Raw genomic sequence first — 22,733 nt, forward strand, 5'->3', positions numbered from 1 at the left:
GGCTCGGAGGGACTGGGATAGGCAAGCTATGTGTGGAGGATGATATGCGTGCAGTGTAAGCCGGCAGGTGCAGCAGCACTGCAGGGAGATGGAGGTGTTGTGTGGTGATGGCACTGTCCTGATACGCCCCGGAGCCCTCCTATGCCATGATGGACGTCTATTAAACCACCGTTGGTTCAGTCATGTCAAGAACGGAGGAGGGAGCAGCAGCTGATGCCTGGAGAGGCAGTCTGCTCCGACTCTCCACACTCTCTCCAGTAATAGCTGCAGTGGCCGGTCTGCGATAGTGACAGCTGTCTACCTACCACCGCTGAGGGGGGTCAGGAAAGAGACCTCCCTCATGCAAGGAGAGCGTTATTAGACATCTTGCTGGGTCATCTGACCTCGCTAACCACTGATGTTGTCCTACCACTGCTGAACCTTATAACCCATCTCTACCTAACCCAGAGGTGGACCTATCATTGGTGCAACGTGTGCAGCCACACAGGGGCCAAGAGCTAAGGGGACACTTCTATCTCCAAAGCAGATGGAATTGTGCATTATGATGAGATATTGGACTGCAAAGGAAAGGGCCCATATATTGGTATTGCACAGGGGCCCTCTTCTATCCATGTCCTCAGTCAGGAGCATCATGCCGACCCTCTTGCATTCTCCCTCTCGCACTTCTGTCACATCTTGTATATCTCTCGGAAATGAGGGATGAGGGGAAATCCTGCGCCGCTCGCTCCAATCCCTCTGCTGCCCCCTAGCGGCTGACTGGTGTCACCGGCCCCAGAGCATGCTGGGAGTGTTGAGTCATGGGGGCTGTCAGCTCCCGGCTGGGGGAGACGGTGTGAAGAAGACAAGGGTACAAGCGCTGACCTCCTCCCCTGTCACTTCTCTGCACTCAGAAATGATCCGGGGGAAGCTCAATGCAAGACTGAGGCTGGGATCTCATCCTAGGAGAGGTGAGCCGGGGAGCTGGGCATGTGTGTGTGTGCAGCCGGGGTCTTCCTCATCCTCCCTATAATATTCTTATTATAAGGCAGATTCAGCACCAGCAGGCTGGACAGTGCATACTGTGGTGTATGGTGCTACATCCTTCTGCATGCATGCTGCTGCACAAATCATGGACATCCTATCCGCATGTACACACCTCTGATTTACAGCGTACTCTAGTATGGGATTTCCCGTATAACCTCCACAATATATGTGTGTAATGTGTATAATATTTCCTCTCTGAAGAGACAATTTGCATATTTAATATTAACACAGTGTGTGTAATGTGTATAATATTGACATAATGTGGGCACTGTGCGTGTACGATGTTTGTATATAATTATGAATATTATTAATCCTTTTTTACACACATGTCTTCCATATGCACATGTAAACTATGTATGATCGAACCCCTCCTGCCTGGCAGCACCGTACATTCCCCCCTCCTTTCTCTCTCTATAATATATATATACTCACATATACACAATGTATGCACATCCTATACATTGCATCTATGTATCACAGAAGGATGCATAGTATCAGGGAAATGATTAAAGTTTGTGAATATCTCTTTGCTCTTATTTCTCTTCTTTTTCCTATCTCATATTTCTTTCTGTCTGTCTCTTCTCGTCTGCATGTGCATTATTTGGGTTGCCGGCTTTTCCCATTTTTCATTCTGGTGAGATCTAATAGTAGATTTCTAGGGAAATGTAAATATTTTATGTTCCCCTGGTTGCCTGCTTTTGCTTCTTGATAGTCACTAGTATAGCTATGGGTCCACATGGGGTGGAAGGCTTGCTTATCATGTCACATGCCAGCATAAGGTGCATACCAGCAGGATTATAGGCTGCAGGCTGGCTCAGTGGTTAAGACACTGTCGCTTTACAGCACTGGGGTCCTGGGTTCAAATCCCACCAAGGACAACATCTGCAAGGAGTTTGTATGTTCTCCTTGTGTTTGTATTGGTTTTCTCTGGTTTCCCCCCACACTCCAAAGACAGTATGATAGTGAATGGGGACAGTAATAATGGTGATTGTAATACATCGTTGAATTAATGACACTATTTATTTGAGTGAAATAAATATAATACATTTTCCTCATTTAGTATCCAAAGATTATGCCTAAATAAAGAGGATATACGCCGTTCTTTTGTTATACAGCAAATGCATGGCATGCTACTGGATATTGCTTTCTGACACTCACTGGTACCGCTATGGGTACACGTGTGATGCCAGGCCTAATCATCAAGTCACAAGGCACAATGGAGTACATGCCAACGGCATTGACTGTGCCCACATTGGGGATAGATATATTTTTTTATATTTTATATGCTTAGTACCCTGGTTGCCAGCTATTGCTGCCTGACACTGGGTACACATGATATGGCTGGCTTGCTTCATTGTAATAATACATGCCAGTATGGGGTACATACCCAGAGGATTTCCTTTATGAAGTACCCATAGATTATACTCACATAATAAGGATATTCATGCTGTTTCTTTTCTGTACTGTATTTATATGGCACTCTTGATTGCGTGCTATTGCTTTTTGACACTCCTAGGTAAAGCTATCGGTACACATGTGGTGGCGGACCTAGTCATAATGCCACATGTCAGCTGGGGGTGCATGCCAACCAGATCTGCCTCATGCAGTACATGTAAATTATGTTCGCATAATGAGGATTTTGTTTTTACTTTCTTATACTTCATATGTATGGTATACTGCTTGGATGCCATTGCTTCCTGACACTGATAAAGCTAAGGAACACTTGGGGGGTGGTTAGACTTACTCATAGTGTCACGGATCCCTACTCCGTGGTGTCACTTATTAGTCACGTGCCCGCTCTCACACGTGACTTGGGGTTGTGCCTGCAAGGGTTAATATATCTCTCCACTCTCAGTCCAGCATTCAACCTCTGTCCTATGCTGTACTGGGAGCATAAATCACACACCGATCCAGGCCACACACCCACTCATACGCGCTGCCACCACTCATCGAATAGACAGGCGATGAGTCCTGGAACTAATAATACTAATAAAAATATGTCTATCACTCATAAGGCTCACACACCTTTTGGCTATAGATTCCTTTAGAACATTCAAGGATCAACTTGTTAAAGTTTTATACTTTAATAGCAAAAAGTTCAATGCTTACAATAAGAAAAAGGTATAAAAATATGGTAATAAAAAGATATACAACTTATGCAAACAATGTCAAAATAAACAGGAGAAAACTTACAGAAATTATCTAACTGGTAGTTGCTTTCTGCTCCCTGAGGGAAGGAAGAAGGTAGATTGGATCACATCAGCTTCTCAGGCTGCCCCCATCATGTGAACACAATTCTCTGTCTGCAGCCAAAATTTATAACTTTGGTCTGAGGTCAGGTTTCTAGACCGGCCTCCCAGGTTAATATCATAATTGCGGTCTGTTTGATTGGGCACGGCCGCTCTACTAATGAATATGTATTATTTTCCTCTGGAGACACGTGTGAGATGGTTCCCAGGGATAGCTTCCCTCAGGCCGCAATTTAGCATCTCCCCTCCAAGACCTAGAAGGTGCCAAATGTTGCTTTTTTTTTCGTCCCTAGCTAGACCTCCTGGTGAGATCTGGAGACAGAATTTCTACTATTCCCAAGGAAGTACCTATTAACACCTAGGTGTGACTTGCCTTCAGGGCAGATGTTACATTATCACTAGTCACACATATAACCCTAGACATATGTCCCTACACATATACATATATAATATATATATATATATATATATATATATATATATATATATATATAATATATATATATATATATATATATATATATATATATATATATATATATATATATATATATATATATATATATATATATATATATATATATATATATATATATATACACATACATATTTCACCACACATAGTAATGTCACATGCCAGTAAGGGGTCACAACAAGGATGATTTTGCTCATGCAGTATCCAGATACTATACTCATTTATTGTACCTTGGTTTCCTGTTTTTACATTTTGATACTTACTGGTACAGCTATGGGTACACATGGGGTGGCTGGCTGGCTCAGGTCATCACATGCCAGTATGGGGTACAGACCAAGCAGTAGTCATGGATTGTGAGCATATAATGAGGATATACATTTATTGTTTCTTATATTGTATATCATGGTATCATGGTTGCCAGCTATTGATTTCTGATACCTCCGGGCACAGCTATGGGTACATGCAGTGGCATGGTGTATTGTCACATGCAAATATGGGTTACAGTATGCAGTACACGTGGCTAATACTCATGTGATGAGGATATATATTTTTATTTCTTATACTTTAGTTGTATGGTACCCTGGTTGTCTGCTTCTGACACCCAATAGAACAACTATGGGTACACATGGTGTAGCTCCAGAGGCGTAGCTAGGGTTTTGGTTCAGGGGGAGGGTGAAGCTTCTGAGAAGGCCCCTAACCAGGTAACCTTGATTACAACTCGGTGATGCACCCTAATAGTGGAGGAGAACCTCAGCAGATGACTACGCTGTTGCTGAAGATAATCTCTATATAAAGACTAATATGGATATTACCGCCATATGGTCAGTGGTAGATACCAGCCCTACAGAACATATAAGAGATCACTGCACAGTTACAGATAATGACTTACAGCTGACGTTCTTTCTGATGGAATCGTTCATTTTTCCCATCTTTTCCATCTGGCCCAGACCGACATTACAACTTCTTCCACCCAGGACTTGGCTGCAGAGATTACAACAAAGACACATTTCACTTCTCACATTCCAGCCCCATCACCATCTATTCCCAACCTGCACAAACTCCTCATCCTGCTGATACCCCAATACTGAGCCACTGCTGCCGTATGTGTCCCTATTACTTCACCTGCTGTGTGGTTCTCTGTGCCTTCTAAATTCTAAAGCACCCCTCTATAATATAGTAATGCCGGGCGCAAGTGCCCTAGAAAACAGTGCCCACATTGTGCCCCCTAGAAAGTAATAATGCCCTGTGTGCCCCTTTGATAGTCACAGTAACCTGAGTTCCCCTATAACAATAAGTGCCCACTTTACATTTAATAATGTCCCGAGTCTCCCCCTGTACAGCTCCCCTATACACAGCATGATGTTCTCTTATATATAGTATACTGCCCCCTCACGGTATAGTACCACCCAAACAGTATACTGGCCCCTTAGTAGCCCCCAAACTGTTTGATGGCTCCAACACTGTGTGATGGCCCCTTCACTGTAACCCCCACACTGTATGATGGCCCCCTAGATAGCCTCCATATAGTATAATGCACCCCCCAAAGGCAGACTCTGTAGTATAAGACCACACCCCATAGGCAGACCCTGTAATATAAGGCAGCAACCCCATAGGCAGACCTTGTAGTATAAGGCAGCACCCCTATAGGCAGACCTTGTAGTATAAGACAGCACCCCCATAGGCAGACCTTGTAGTATAAGACAGCACCCCCATAGGCAGACCTTGTAGTATAAGGCAGCACCCCTATAGGCAGATCCTGTAGTATAAGGCAGCACCCCCATAGGCAGACCCTGTAGTATAAGGCAGCACCCCCATAGGCAGACCCTGTAGTATAAGGCAGCACCCCTATAGGCAGACCCTGTAGTATAAGGCAGCACCCCATAAGCAGACCTTGTAGTATAAGGCAGCAACCCTATAGGCAGACTCTGTAGTATAAGGCAGCAGCCCGATAGACAGACCCTGTAGTATAAGGCAGCACCCCTATAGGCAGACCCTGTAGTATAAGGCAGCACCCCATAAGCAGACCTTGTAGTATAAGGCAGCACCCCTATCTATAGGCAGACCCTGTAGTATAAGGCAGCACCCTATAGACAGACCCTGTAGTATAAGGCAGTGCACCTATAGGCAGACCCCGTAGTAGAAGGCAGCACCCCCATAAGCAGACCCTGTAGTATAAGGCAGCACCCCTATAGGCAGACCCTGTAGTATAAGGCAGCGCACCTATAGGCAGACCCTGTAGTATAAGGCAGCGCACCTATAGGCAGACCCTGTAGTATAAGGCAGCACACCTATAGGCAGACCCTGTAGTATAAGGCAGCACTCCATAAAAAAAACAAATTCTCACCTCTCTTCCTCCTTGTTCCCGCAGTGCTCCGAGCTCCCGCTCATCTGCTGACAGCGGGCGCCGGGTAGTGACGTCATTGTGCCCGCTGTCAGTGTCGGCGTCGGTGACATCAGACCCTGACAGGGGGATGATGGGAGAAGGTTAGCGCTCCTTCTTCCATCAATGCGGTCAGCTGTATCAGCTAAATGCCGATGAAGCTGAAATTGCGATGACAGGTGAGCGGCTCACTGCTGGCGGCGGGCCCCCCCACCTTCTCATGGGCCCTATAGCGGCAGAGCAGGGAGATCGATTCTCCCTGCTCTGCTGCAGAATGTAACTGTGCAGCGCGCTGATACAGTTACAGTAGCGTATCTCCGGGTGGGCCCCCTCAGAGCACGGAGCCCTGGGCGACTGCCTCCTCTGCCCCACGGTAGCTACTCTACTGTGTAGCTCATAATGTCACATGTCAGTATGGGGTACACATCATGCGGTAACCGTGGATTATGTTAGCATAATGAGAATATTCATTTTTTTTTCAATACAGTATTCGTATGACACCCACTAGAACCGGTATGGGTACACATTTGGTGGCCCCGCTAGCTCATAATGTCACATCAGTATGGGGTACCCATGTTTTATTCTCAAATAATGAGAATATTATTATGTTTTCCTTACTGTATTTATATGGCACCATAGATGATGGATTTTTTGACCCCCACAAGTAAGGCTATGGGTACACATGGGGTGGTTGGCTAGCTCTTGAAGTAATATACCAGTATGGTATACATAACAATATTTGGCTCATGTTATAAGCACTTAATAAGGATATACATTTTTCTTGCATGAGACTATTTGTACAGCACCCTGGTTGCCCACTATTGCTTCCTAAAATACTAGTATGGCTATGAGGACACCTTGGGTGGCTACCTTACTTATTGACACTTTGGGTTACATATCTTAAGCACTCTCTATTATTGGGGAATAAATTAGTTTTTCCTCCTCTCCATTTGCAGTGTAGAGTGAGTTTTTCTTCTTTTTTAGTTTCTTTAATTTCCTATGATAATCTTAATATTCCAGTAGTTTTATAGTTTAATAGTATTTTTGGTCTCTGTAGGTTTACTGGGCGGATCCTCCAGTCATTATATTACTTGCATCTCAGTCAGAATAGAGAATTTTAACTCCTAAGTTTTGATCCCGGTATGTTGAGTTGAAAGTAATATAATTTTTTCAGAAATGATTTGTGACAGTGGTGAGAAACCTGTGGTTTGACCAGGTCTTCCAATATTCTTGGATATTGATGGCTCTTATGGCATGGCAAGAGTTTCAGTGTAATCCCAGCCATATTGCCAGAAATTCCATATCACTGGATTGGGGACTATAAGGTGGCGGCTACATAGTGACCACTGTGGCAACATACAGCTTGTGGGACTTTTTATGAGGCTCCTAGTGTCCGTGTTCAGTGCACTGTTCCAGGATGTCATCAAATCAACATAAATTGCTTTTTGCTCTATAGTATTTGTCATTTCTGATCTCTAACTTTGGAGAATGTTTCGAGAAATGGTTTCTGATGCAACCTGTCAGTAGACAGAAATACGGGACCATGTAAAAGTATCTGTTGCATTTGTACCATCATTTGCACAGCCTACCTCATGGGCACTGCTGTGTGACTACTATATGGTCACTGCAGTATGTTTGCCTCCATTTCATAATTAAAGGGAATCTGTCAGCAGGTTTTTGCTATGTAATCTGAGGGCAGCACGATGTACGGGATGAGACGCTGATTCCAGTGATATGTCACTTATTAGTCTGTGAGCTGTTTCAATACAAGGAGTGTTTTATCAGCAGGAGATTATCGCTGCCTGGACTAGTGCCCACATGAGTCCTGGTCCGACCACACCTCCAACACTAATTAGCAGCTTACTGTCAATACACAATGTACATGCTACATCTACATCTAAACACTTTGATTGTGTCACAACGGCTGCACCCGGTAAACTATATGATACATCGTTGGAATCAGGATCTGTTTCTCTACATTATGCTGCTCTCAGATGAAGTAGCAAAAACTTGGGGACAGATTCCCTTTAATTCTTTGTAATGGCATCAACCAATAGCTATGAATATTATTACTTTGCTGGCACTACTATTAAGCTTACAGTACTGGATGGGGGGGTGCAGTATGAAATACAGGCAAAGTGGCAAAACTATATGGTTCATGTTTGGAAATATACTACTGTGAGCATCGTCATTTGGGAGAAAAAATGAGTTTTCTAATATGGAAGACTCACTTTTATATATCGTTTTTTGGTAATTCTAAGTTAATAGAAGGGTCTTCATCTATTGGAGAGTGGATACAAGAAGCATCTGACACTTTGGAGGACCTGTCCTGTCCTGCATTACTCAGACAACCCATTGATAGGAATGGACACTGTCATTTTTAGCTTCTCCTCTGGGGGTGCTGCAGGGACATTACATATCTGCCTGTTTTCTCTCCAGGTCACTGATCACTGGAGTTCCCAATAGAGGGGTTCCTTGTGATAGGTTACTAGTTCTAGTTAGTTCTGAGAACTTTGAGACTTTTAAGAAGTTTTCTTCCTTGGACAAACCAACTTGTCAAAAGTTTTTTTTTTTTTTTACAAGTAGTGTTGTCCAAAGCAGAAAACCCCTTAAAAGACTCAAAGTTCTCACAACTAAAAAGCCAAAAAAAGCAAACTAGCGAGAATAGCTTTATTAAGCCTGCTAATTCTAAAAATCACTGGGGAGTGGGGACGCATTCCAATTACGTGTAAAAAATGTATATTTTTTAATCACATGTTTATAATGTATATGGTTAGGTGGGACCTGGCTGCTGGGACCCCCACTGATCTTGAGAATGAAGGGCATACATCACCGGTTGGGCGATGCGTCCCTTTCCCTGTTTCTCCCATGGACATCAGACCTGACACTGTAGGGAGCGGTAGGACAACTCGATCCAAGCTGTCACTAGGAGGGGTTTGGCTACTTGAGCATGACGGAGATACATCGCTGCTTGGGCGAAGAGTCATTTTAATGGTTCTTAATACGGACAGCAGACTCGGTTCTGTAGGAAATGGCTTCATCCAAATGAATGGGTTTGGCCACAGTTTCCCGCATAACTTGGTGGACGGGTACGCTATAGTGCAGGGAAAACATTAAGGGGACACAGCCAGCTCAGTTTCAGAATTGTTCTACAAGAACAGTGTATGGGCCCTTTGCAGTTCAACAGCTCATCATAATGCACAATTCCACTTGCTTTGGAGTTGGATGTGCATTTTACCTGAAATTAATATTAATCATGACGACAGTGATCATAATTAGTAGAAACAGATATTTTGGGTCCTTTAAAGGTAAATGAGTATATACTACCATAGCAAATGGCTGGCTACACTTTAGTTATCACAGTATAACTAGTCCATCGGGAAACCATCATCTGCTATTTTACTGCAAATAGTGTGCGGTTTGATGACCACTAGTGATGATCGAATGTGCTGGGATAAGATAAGGTGTTATCCGAGCATGCTTGGGTGCTAACCGAGTGTCTTCGGTGTGCTGGAAAAATATGTTTGAGTCCTCGCGGCTGCATGTCTCATGGCTGTTCGACAGCCCCAACACATGTAGGGATTGCCTGTATGTAAGGCATGTCTTGCACCTGTCAAATGGCCGCGAGAAGATATTATTCGAGTCCACTGAAAGACACTCTGTTAGCACCCGAGCATTCTCAGATAACACCTTATGTTCGCTCATCACTAATGACCACAGCTGCTGCAGAACCTCTTGTGAAACAATAATGTTATCCACCAGCTAAAGACCGTTGATGAAGATTATGATGATGACCATACCCCTGATAGGGTTCTACAGCAACTAGATGGATGTTTTTCTATTGAAGCTGCAGAAAGCTCCATCATTTCCCAGTTACAATCTAGAGAATTACCTAAATTACATTTCTAAGGGTCTCGTCAGCTCTTTCCTGACTCATTCTCCGGTTCCATAATGCAGAAAATATTTCTTCCTAATCAGGAACACTTATCTTCCAGCTTTGCAAGAAATCACGTGGAGGTTTAAATAACATGGGGTGAGATGTGACGAAGCGTAGACTCAGCATCGCTCACTTATGGGTGACACTCGCCGTTTGTCGAGGAGGGGGCGGATCGCGCCATAAAATATTTGCCTTGCAATTAAATAAAAGCATTCGTCTTTGGTAGCTTTTTACCCTCTCTTATAAATGCAATCGCAAAATCAAAAATGAATATGATAACCTGTCAGATACAATGTATGGTACGGGAAAGATATATATCTTGGTACCATGTATTCATGGAAAGAGAATAGATGAATGACTAGATGATATTATATTCAAGGAGAACGGATCTTTTTTGGGATAACACTCTTTAATGGGGTTACCTAGGACTATTTTTTTCTACTATGGACCTCCCTGTCTGCAGGTTGTGCCCAGGCATAGAGTGGTCACAGACTGCTCGTGTCAGCGATTCAGTGGCTTCCACTGATGTCACGTCAATAGAGCAACAATTTCTCTTCCGCTCCGTTCAGTTGATGGGGCGTGATTGCCGATGTCATACTGATTGACAGCCAGCTCCCCGCTGGCTAACTGCAGGGAGTCAGCTGTCAATCAGCATAACGTCCGCAGTCACGCCCTGTCAACAGGAAGAAGAAGAGCTGCGCTGTTGATGTGGAGCAGCTGAATCGCTGGCAAGAGCGGTCAGTGACCGTTCTGAGCTAGCACCGGATAGAACAGGCAGGCTGTTACCTCTGTAAGCAACTACCGGTCTGTTAGTTTTTAGGCCCAAGAACAACCCCTTTTTAATGTATCGCTTAAAGGAAACATCTAGTTTGGTTGACCATCTGCCACATAACGGGGAGTAATATGCACCACAGAAATGCGCCATTTCTAAATGGAAACTTTTAGTAGCTTTAAGGACACCAAATTAATCACTTTTCTGGGTAAGTTGGTAAAATATAAATTCAAACTTACGTTCCTGGCCACAACTATGAATTATTCATAATTGAGAAAATCTATTTTTTTTTTTTTAAATCCTTATGCAAATGAGGCTGCAAGTGCATAGAAGGCGGAGCATCAATTCCCACCTAGGTCCACTACTATGAGCTTGATTGATGTCTCTTTCACCCCACTTCTTGCCTGTGTGGCACATACATAACCTCAATTAAGACCCCGAGAGTCACGCTAGGAAATATTCATCAAGAATTGTCTCACCCTTAGTTCATTTACATAAAGATTCTAAGTGGATTATTTTCTAGATGGAAAAGTTGTTTGCGACCAGAAAAGGTATGTCTGGTCTTGCTGGCACTGTAATTAGCTCGGTGGCTGTAAATCTCCTTACAGGTTCCCTTTAAAGAGTCTTCCCTGCTGCGACCGTTCTAGAAAACGGTGCATAAATTGGGTGTGTGCAAATGTTGCAGCATTTTTTTTTTTCTATGGGTGTATGTGCAGGACAGTCATGAACTGATATATGGAAGAAAAGCGTAGCTAGATATGCACTTTTCTTGGTACATATACCATTTTATGCAATTTGGTGCAAAGAGACAATGGGTAAAATCCACAGTAAAGTGTAATTCCCAAGACACTACTGATAAATGTGTCCTAGAGAATGCAGAGAGTAACAATACATATGTATGGAGCTCAGAGAGGAAATTAGGACTTCAGAGCAGAGCGCCTCTCCAAGGAATGTATTATGCGCTCTGGCAGACACAGCCCCTGTACAAGAACAGTAGAAGATCCATTTGCAGTCAAAAATTTGACCATGATGCACAATTCCACCTGCTTTGGAGCTGGATGTGGCCCTCTTACCTCTTGGCCATCTTGCGCTCGCACAGGTTGCACCACTGATATGTCCGCCCCTGATTTTGCTCTATAAGCTGCTGCAGAACACATTGATTTCAATGGCCACAATGTCATCCTTGCACAGGGGAACCTACCTATTTAAAGGGAGTCAGCACAAAATGACGTTTCAAACCAATCACAAGGGCTCGGTGCACCCTTGGTGTGGCCAAACAATTCAGATCACATTCCCACCTACTGACTTCTATCTACAGTATATATGTCTGCCCTTTTGACTCCTGGAAAGCCAGAACTGTTAATCAAGGAAGAGGAGTAGGATGGAAAAGAAATAGGTGGGAAGGGCACACTGAACTGTTGGCCACGCCAGAGGTCCACGGAGGGCCTGTGCTTGGTCTGAAGTCATTTTGTGGTGACAGACTCCATTTAAATGAGATTGCTTGGCAAAACACCCAAAAGAAATCCGTGGAGACCAAATTGATTGCAGCAGAAAGTTTGCGGATTGCTATTGGGAATCCTGTATGGATTTCTAGTTGATAAACATATAATAAGAAGAAGAAGAATAACATATATCCCGAGTGACTATTTGGGTGCCCATAGACTATGAGCTTTTTAGAGTTAGAGGGGTTGTCCACTATTCGGACAGTCCTTTCCTAATTACTATATTCCCCCATGTAAAATAATAACAGCCTGTGCTCCTCTCCGAGCGTTGGCGGTGTCAGGGCTCCCTACTGGGCCGCTTCATTGTCACTTCCTTCAGACGAGACCGACATCGGGATTAAGTGCTACTACTCCCTCAACTACTCTTTCCTTCCCTTCCTCTGGTCCATGTTGAGGGTGATACACACCATGTCACCAAACAGCACAGTATCTGTAGCCCTATATACAGGCCACTCACCGATTCCAAGATGGTAGACACCTGTGATGCTAGTTAGTGGACACACCTTGATATAACATGTCCCTTTGGTCACATTATTTTCAGGAGTACCATCATTTCTGTCCAGGACGACTTCATGAGTTTTATTTATTTTTTTATTCTGTGGAAGCATGGTTAAAAAGCAATGTCTGACTTTCATTTGTTCATTTTCATAGATTTTTTTTTGTATTTATTATTACTTGTGTCAGATTCAAGTTATTTCTGTGACCATTGTGGGTTTTTCTGTCATTAAACGAGGGGTGCCAACGATTTTGACCACGTGTGTATACACTGTGTAAACAACCTAAAACAATACAGAATATTAGAATTTACCGTGACTTAGTATGAAAAAACGTGGCCATGAACTTTAAACTTTGCTGTGACTTCTAATATCATGAATATCTATTGTAATGGTATTAGAACAAAATCTGTGCAGTCTGTGAGAATGAAAACAAACGCAGGAGGAGAACTTGTACAGATCAGAGCAGCCCCTTCATAGTAGCAAGACCAAAACTACCCTCCAGATCTCTCAAAGGAAAAAAAAAGCATTGTAAAACAATATATATATATATATACACACCGTATATACTTGAGTATAAGCTGACCCGAGTATAAGCCGACCCCCCTAATTTTGCCACAAAAAACTGGGAAAACTTATTGACTCGAGTATAAGCCTAGGGTGGAAATGCAGCATTTACCGGTGAATTTCAAAAATAAAAATAGATTATTATTTCCCCATAGCTGTGCCATATAGTGCTCTGCGCCGTTCATTTTGCCCCATATCTGTGCCCCATACTGTGCTCTGCACCGTTCATTTTGTCCCATAGCTGTGCCCCATATAGTGCTCTGCACCGTTCATTGTGCCCCATATACAGTGCTCTGCACCGTTCATTGTGCCCCAGAGCTGTGCCCATATACGGTGCTCTGCACCGTTCATTGTGCCCCAGAGCTGTGCCCATATACGGTGCTCTGCACCTTTCATTGTGCCCCATAGCTGTGCCATATACAGTGCTCTGCACCTTTCATTGTGCCCCATAGATGCTCCACATAAATCTCTGCCGCCGCTGCTGCAATAAAAAAAAAAAAAACACATACTCACCTCCCTTGATTGCAGCTCCCGGCGTCTCGTTCCGGCGCCTCCATCTTCCCGGCGTCTCTGCTCTGACTGATCAGGCAGAGGGCACCGCGCACACTATATGCGTCATCGCGCCCTCTGCCTGAACAGTCAGAGCGCAGACGCCGGGAAGATGGAGGCGCCGGCCGGGAAGATGGAGCGACGCTCGGCGGCTGGAACGCGGACAGGTGAATATGCTATACTTATCTAGTCCTGGCGATCCTCGCGCTGTCCCTCTGCCTGGTCTTCGGTGCCGCAGCTTCTTTCTCTATCAGCGGTCACCGGCACCGCTGATTAGAGGAATGAATAGGCGGCTCCACCCCTATGGGAGGTGGAGCCGCCTATTCATTTTTTTAATGAGCGGTCCCACGTGACTGCTGAAGAGGGGAAGACACTGCAGCACAGAAGCCCGTGAGACGGCAGGGACAGCGCGAGGATCGCTGGGACTAGGTAAGTATGCCTCAGCGCCCTCTCCCCCTCACCCGCCGACCCTGCCACCCACCTTGACTCGAGTATAAGCTGAGAGGGGCACTTTCAGCCCATAAATTTGGGCTGAAAATCTCGGCTTATACTCGAGTATATACGGTAATTGGGTTTTTCTGTCTGTCTGTCTGTCCTGGAAATCCCGCGTCTCTGATTGGTCGAGGCCGCCAGGCCTCAACCAATCAGCGACGGGCACAGCATGGCGACGATGTCATAAAGGTTGCCTCGACCAATCAGCGACGGGCACAGTCTGCCGCGAATTCGCCTCGACCAATAAGCGACGGGCACAGTCTGCCACGAATTCTGGAATCATCATTGTCCATATACTACGGGGACATGCATATTCTAGAACAGGGGTCCCCAACTCCAGTCCTCAAGGCCCACCAACATGTCATGTTTTCAGGATTTCCTTAGTCTTTCCCAGGTAATAATTGCATCACCTGTGCAATGCAAAGGAAATCCTGAAAACATGACCTGTTGGTGGGCCTTGAGGACTGGAGTTGGGGACCTCTATTCTAGAATACCCGATGCGTTAGAATCGGGCCACAATCTAGTGGCCAATAAGTGTCATCAGATGACGGACTCACCCAGGACGAATATGTCCGGCATGAGAAACTATTTTTCATAGTGCTTACTTCTTGTCGGACCTCCAATCACCTGGTCATTTTTATCCCAAATCACATTTTTTGTTCTTTTTTTTTTACCCCTAAAGTTCTAATGGTGAAAGCAAAATCACCAATATGGAATATATTGTCATTTCTATTCATCCCACATAATATTTTACTTGCCGTTCTTGTCACAGTCAGATATTCTTGGAAACGTCTGTAGAAATGAATACAAATCTGATGAGGTTTCTGTCAGTCAAATCCAAGCGTGTTTAGGTCCTCGCAGCTCCTGGTCTTCTGGGAATAAACAAAATGATAAGAATCTACTCGTATCCAATATTCGCAAAAATCCCCCAAATGTATTGGAATTATTGCTGTTCATTGCCTGCATATTACACTCTTAAAGGGCTAGTGATTGAGATGCATTTGTCATTTTTTTGGCCCATTACTTGGATATGTGGTGGGTACTTTTGTTTTCGAGTTATGTTTTCCTTTTAGATGGATCATCTAAAGTTATATTATGAATGATGTGGGTCCTATTGTCTTGCAAGCATGGTTCTTCTCGCGGTTGCGGTTCTCGTTACGACACTTTAACTGAATATTAAACATCATCCAGGTATCCCTAAAGAGCAGCATTTGGCCACTACCGGTATTGGTGTTGCATCTTGGGCAGGGCTGCATGACCGCTTTGGTTGCTCCACAATATAGTCATGCAACTAGAAGAAAGGGCCCCATCATTTGTGTAATTTCATGCTCCCTTGGTTCTACCAAAGTTGCTGCTGTCACGTCCAGTTAACTTTAAAGGAAGACTTGTTACTTATTTTTGAAGTACTGAGGATTAGCGCATTGAATGACAATAAGGCGAATTCTTATGTTGATCTGCTGCAGACCAGGATCAGAAATCTCAGTGTAAAGCCCCCCGACACACATTAGACGGCCCAGTAAACTATCTCAACCATCGCTCCCATACATACAAGCGTTCGATCTGTCAAAGGCTCCGGTGTCCATTGTGAGAGCTGCTGTCAGACATCTCTGGTGGCATCTTATTTCCAGGAGAACAAACTGATCGTCATTCTGAAATCAGCCCTTACACTGTCAGCTGAACCAATATCGGAGGAATCTTCTGTCATGCTGAATGCCTGTGGGGCCTAAACGTTCTACCACAGTCTGCAATGACTTGTCTTTTATCGAGCACATCAATGGGAGACAAGTCCGTAGATGCTGGTCATCATTGGTTGGTAATTGGCAAAGGGAGCTGCCAGCAGCAGATCTTTATGATTTGACTGAGTGCATTCAGCACAGCAGAACATTCCTCAGACAACTATTAATAACCTCAGTGATAGAAGCCATGTCTATAAATTTGGGGGATTTATTCACATGGTGCTTCTACTCCATACTGAAGAAATCAAGGTGTTTTGAAAATTTTGTTTCCATTTTTTCATCATTTGCAGTTCAGTAACATGCCTATCCATCATGTGATTTCCATAACCGCTATATATCTAATTTAGGGTCCCCCTCCCAACCTCCTCTAAATACATACAGACCAGTGATTTTGGATTAATTTGACCAAAACATCCTTTATTATAAACATAAAGTAAAGAACATATTTAAGGTAAGGAGGTTCTTGGAGTTCCAGAAGCCTGGTGGTACCCAAAATGTAAACCTTCCAGCATTACTTCAGCTGCGACCACAGACTCAAAGCATCTAGATCGCTGGAAAACTACTGCCATACCACCGACTACCAGGAACCTCACCCAGAGTCCCAAAACTGCTCCAGACCATTACCAAATTCTACACACAATCCAAAGGCACCATCTACCTGATGGAAAATCCACTTATAACAATTTTTCGACCAACTCCAAGAAGCCCCTACCAACTGCCAAAGCCGTAATGACCATGAAATGATAATAAATCTCCCCTTGTACCACCCCAAAAACATAATACCTCAAAGATTACACGGCAGGTGGACAGGACCTTTTTCCAGTGTTAATTCGGCAAGGTCTGGATTTCCATCCTCCCTTTAATTAAAGGCCCTTCCCTATTCCCTGCCCTTGAACTATTAAACTTATAACCTCCAACTCTCCATAAAATAAATGATTAATCATATAGCTACCGCAAGTGTTTTTTTTTCATATGTGAAAAAATTGCCGGATCAGATTGAAAAATGGACAGCGCACGGATTGCACACGGACGCCATCCAAATGTTCATTGGCCCTTAGACCTGCATTGAGGAGTTTGATCCATGCAAACAATAATATTTATGTTTTTTTGGGGGAGGGAGTAGACACTATAAAAAAAATAAAACACAAACAGGTAAACCGCCCCAAACAGGTAAACCACCCCAAACAGGTAAACCAACTCCAAATAGAACACAGATGTAAAATACGGACGGAAGTTTGTGAGAAGCACCTGTACCAAAAAACATGCTTGTAATGGACAGAAATCGGACATATAAATATGTTTTAACGATACGTCTGCTTATTGTGTTGACGAGTGGAGTAATGGTGGATCACTATGCGCTTTAGTACAGGAGCAAATCACTATGTCCTCACTTATGTGTATGAGCATTATGCCTTCCAAAGACGTCCTTTCTGGGATATGGAAGCAGGAACAATGCTCCATGTAAATGCTTGTGTTTGTTGTTTTGCAGCCCGTCTCTACCATTTCTCCATTGCTGGCAGTTTAGACTGCCTCAGTGATTTACCACTGAGAGGGAGATTGCTTAGCAGCTATTGAAGATGCCTAAAAAGTCACAAATTCATTGTTATTCTGTCCGTCACAATATATCTGTATTCTGCATTTAGCAGATATTAAAGAAAGTATGGGTCCTGATTCCGCTCCATGACTATAGTATTCGACAGTCAGTGCTATAGAAAGACACGTCTCCAATGTGTCCACCGCACGGGTATGCTGCCTGCCATTACTAAGGGAGCTCGTTATTAACGAGTAGTGACCAGATTAGAAAGGAGAAAGAGTATAAAGAAAGAAAAACTAGTTATTACATTCACATCTACTACAGTTGCCGTTTGGGTAATGGGTCAGCTCCATGTTATGTCCATCATCCTTCAACTTGTGGACAACCTGAGGAAGCTCTTCACAAGCCATCAGTAAGTTTGATGGAACATAGAGCAGCACCTTTAGGAAATGAGGGTGCAAAGCCTCCCTGGTAAGTACCAAACCATCCAAATAAAAAGAAAAACTGGAGGACGAACACAAAAAGAGTGTCCAAAAATTGATTATTTATAAGGCCAAGGTGGCAATGTATACGTCCATGGACATGTGTGAGGTGGCCAGGGTCGTAGTCATGGCGAGGGGTTGCTGCTTCACCACACCCTGGCACCCCGCAAATAAAATACAAAGTCCCCACTGCTGTGGGATATGTGTGCTGTGTAATTCACTCTCTTTTGGGTTATTATTCTCCTCAGCTGCAGAGTTGCAGTTTCAGATGACATCACGCAGTGAGTGACAGAGTCCAAGTTCCTTTTTAACAAAATAACTTTACTTAACACATTCAGTCCAGTGACAGGCATTGCACAGTGATCCTCAACGCTCTCATTTCCTTTCCTCTGTGCTGTCCCTTGCTTTCCTCTCATTCTTTATTTCCGTACCGTATCCTCCGGTAGGCCCTGGATCACTGGACTTCTCTTGCACTATTTATCTCAGCAACCTCACTTCACCTAGTCTCACACTGACTGACTGAAACCAGGAAGTGCCTCAACTGTCACTACTCTGGCCCCGCCCAGTGTATCAACTGTCACTACTGTGGCCCCGCCCAGTGTCTCAACTGTCACTACTCTGGCCCCGCCCAGTGTCTCAACTGTCACTACTGTGGCCCCGCCCAGTGTCTCAACTGTCACTACTCTGGTCCCCCGCCCAGTGTCTCAACTGTCACTACTCTGGCCCCGCCCAGTGTCTCAACTGTCACTACTCTGGTCCCCCGCCGTGTGTCTCAACTGTCACTACTCTGGCCCCCCGCCCAGTGTCTCAACTGTCACTACTCTGGCCCCGCCCAGTGTATCAACTGTCACTACTGTGGCCCTGCCCAGTGTCTCAACTGTCACTACTCTGGTCCCCCGCCCAGTGTCTCAACTGTCACTACTCTGGCCCCGCCCAGTGTCTCAACTGTCACTACTCTGGCCCCGCCCAGTGTATCAACTGTCACTACTCTGGCCCCGCCCAGTGTCTCAACTGTCACTACTCTGGTCCCCCGCCCAGTGTCTCAACTGTCACTACTCTGGCCCCGCCCAGTGTCTCAACTGTCACTACTCTGGCCCCGCCCAGTGTATCAACTGTCACTACTGTGGCCCTGCCCAGTGTCTCAACTTTCACTACTCTGGTCCCCCGCCCAGTGTCTCAACTGTCACTACTCTGGCCCCGCCCAGTGTCTCAACTGTCACTACTCTGGCCCCGCCCAGTGTATCAACTGTCACTACTCTGGCCCCGCCCAGTGTCTCAACTGTCACTACTGTGGCCCCGCCCAGTGTCTCAACTGTCACTACTCTGGTCCCCCGCCCAGTGTCTCAACTGTCACTACTCTGGCCCCCCGCCCAGTGTCTCAACTGTCACTACTCTGGCCCCACCCAGTGTCTCAACTGTCACTACTCTGGTCCCCCGCCCAGTGTCTCAACTGTCACTACTCTGGCCCCCAGCCGTGTGTCTCAACTTTCACTACTCTGGCCCCCCGCCCAGTGTCTCAACTGTCACTACTCTGGCCCCCCGCCCAGTGTCTCAACTGTCACTACTCTGGCCCCCCGCCCAGTGTCTCAACTGTCACTACTCTGGCCCCACCCAGTGTCTCAACTGTCACTACTCTGGTTCCCCCGCCCAGTGTCTCAACTGTCACTACTCTGGTCCCCCGCCCAGTGTCTCAACTGTCACTACTCTGGCCCCCCGCCCAGTGTCTCAACTGTCACTACTCTGGCCCCCCGCCCAGTGTCTCAACTGTCACTACTCTGGCCCCCCGCCCAGTGTCTCAACTGTCACTACTCTGGCCCCACCCAGTGTCTCAACTGTCACTACTCTGGTTCCCCCGCCCAGTGTCTCAACTGTCACTACTCTGGCCCCTCCTACTCAGCAATCGCCTTACTTCTTATCCTAACCTTATCTTATCTCCTAATCTATAGTGCCCCCCACTGTTCTAAACCCTATATTACCCCTTTACCATTACTAAACCTTACTCTAATACTGTATCTCCCTATCTCTATCCCTAGCTCACAAAGATACACAACTTACACGGTACACAAGCATCATAACATTATTTAGCATATTACTACACAATAAAACAATACCGCATAACACATCATTTTACACATAAAACATATCCGCTTTACTAAGAAGAAACGTGAAGGGATACAGGGCATAACTCAGCCCCCCAGCACACCCCTTACACATGTATTGATCAAAAACTCTATTTTACATCTCATAATTAATCCACTGCTCAGGTTAAACCCAGTAAGGGAAGGAAAAGTCTCAGGTGTACAGATCCTGGTTACATTCAATCAGAAAGAGTACACCATTTTGGAAAAGGGAAAGCTGCACAATTTGCCAGCAATGGGACAGGTCAATGTGTTAGAGGCTCAAATCACCATTTTTGGAAAAGAAAAGAACGCCCATAAAGCTAGCAATGATAATAGAAAAAAAAGGTGATAGCTACAGAAGCCCCATAATGAAACCAGACGCTCCCTATAGCTTTCATGAGCGTAGATAGATAATAGATAGATGATAGATTATAGATAGAAGATAGATAATAGAGAAATAGATAATAGATAGACAATAGATAGACGATACATAGGTAGATAAATAGATATATAATAGAGATAGATAGATAAATAGATAGATAGTGTGAGGCAGTGACTCGTGTCACAGGTAGGGGTCGCTGTGTGCTCTCCCCAGGTTGTGCATGGAGACAGATGAAGTCCATAAGTGTGCATGGCAGTCACGGATCTCTGGTCCAGGTTTTCCATGTGGCTGAAAGCCACAGGTTTGTTTGTTAAAAACCCTGCAGTAAGGGTTATGGGTGTGTCAGGTGCAACATCAGTGTTAGTCTGGAGTGTGCTGTTGTGCAGAGCAGGGGCCTGCAGAGCGCTGGTTGTGTCTGTGATCCTTTTTATGGGTGGCTCATATATATATATATATATATATATATATATATATATATATATATATATATATATATATATATATATATATATATATATATATATATATATATATATATATATATATACATACATATGTACATATATACATATATACATATATACATACATATATATATATATATATATATATATATATATATATATATATATATATATATATATATATATATATATTCTGGTCTGGAGGGAAAGCGAGACAGAGCGTGCCAGACAGCAGACTGGAGCAATCTGAGGCAGAAAGACGTGTGAAAGGCCATGCAGTCAGAGGTGCTGCAGCTCCTGGATGGTGATATACAGGAGGAAAGAACCTCGTTTAGTGAGCGTGCAGGAGAGCAAAGCACAGGAGAGTGACATTTGGGGAGGACAGCTGCGACTGGGCTACCTCCCTGGCAGAGCGCAGACACCGGTAGCCTGAAGACAGTTTTTGTGTCAGACTCTAAGAGGCACAGTAGAAACCGGCAGGACAGCTGGATTACACATCACCTGTCTGCCCTAATATCCAGGAGACACAGTGGCGGATAGAACCCGGGTCATGATAGAGACCCTATAAAAAGGCTCAAGCCATCTGTCATACGGGTTTGTGTCCTACGTGTATGGAGGACAGAGAGAACTGTGAGGACCTTGCTAGAAGCCATAGGCAGTAAGGGACTACAATACCACCGCGCTATGAGGAAGGCTTTCATCTCCACCTGGTAAAGGGTAATCTCAATTAGTTTCCAAGCCAGCTGAACCCTGCGATCTGGTGCCCTGGACTGTGGATACCTGAAGTCTCCAGTAAACCAGGTAAAGAGACTGCAAACCTGTGTCCTCCATTCTTTACTGCACCCCTCACCATCTTCATCTACACACCGGGAGCCCTGGGGACCCACTTCACCTGTGGGAAGTTATACCATCTAGCTGCCATAACATCACCCCAGTGGACCCCTTTAAGCAGCATCGGTGACGTCACAAATACGAACTTTATTCAAAACCCCTTTAAGGACATTCCCTTTAACATGGCCGCCCAGGGCGACGGACTGGGTCGCCGCCACGTGACATCCCCCTTTAAGTACCGGACTACCCCACGGCCCTGGCGGGTGACTCACAAGTCATCCATGGTAACTGGTCTTGGATGTGGACTGTCCTGGGTCCGGAGGTGTACTGGAGATGGATGTCCTGTGTCTGAAAGAGGACTGGCATGTGCAATGATTGTAAATGCGGCTCCCGCCTGGGCCCTGGGGTAGTCCGGTACTTAAAGGGGGATGTCACGTGGCGGCGACTCGGTACCGGGCCAGTCCATTCTTAAATTGGATGTGTCACGGCTGCAGTGACCAGGTCCAGGACCATGGGCGTCCAATTAAAGGGGGATGGATGAAGATAATGAAAGATGGGAATAAAGCTTATGGTGAAAAGGGGAATTGTTCGTGACGCCATCTGTGGTATTCGGCCAGGGATAGCCGACGTTGCTTAAAGGGACCGCTGGAGCCGATGGTAATGCAGCTAAGATGGTTCTGCTCCCCACAGGTGGAACGTGACTCCAGGGCAGCCTAACTTATGTAGAGAAGTTCTGTTGGTCGT

At 44.9% G+C, this 22,733-nt stretch overlaps 1 protein-coding gene across 2 annotated transcripts in view; it reads left to right on the top strand.

Annotated features, from left to right (window-relative positions):
* The first annotated feature begins 754 nt into the window (after positions 1-754).
* ERC2 (ELKS/RAB6-interacting/CAST family member 2) overlaps positions 755-22,733 on the top strand; it is a 1,140,662-nt gene continuing 1,118,683 nt past the window's right edge. The window contains exon 1 of one of the 2 annotated variants that reach the window (XM_069736696.1): positions 755-947. The gene's annotated coding sequence lies outside the window, so the exon portion shown is untranslated. The remainder of the gene's footprint in view (positions 948-22,733) is intronic. The other variant, XM_069736695.1, reaches the window with a different exon arrangement.

This window comes from Ranitomeya imitator, chromosome 8 (assembly GCF_032444005.1).
Source record: "Ranitomeya imitator isolate aRanImi1 chromosome 8, aRanImi1.pri, whole genome shotgun sequence".
Lineage (NCBI taxonomy): Eukaryota > Metazoa > Chordata > Amphibia > Anura > Dendrobatidae > Ranitomeya > Ranitomeya imitator.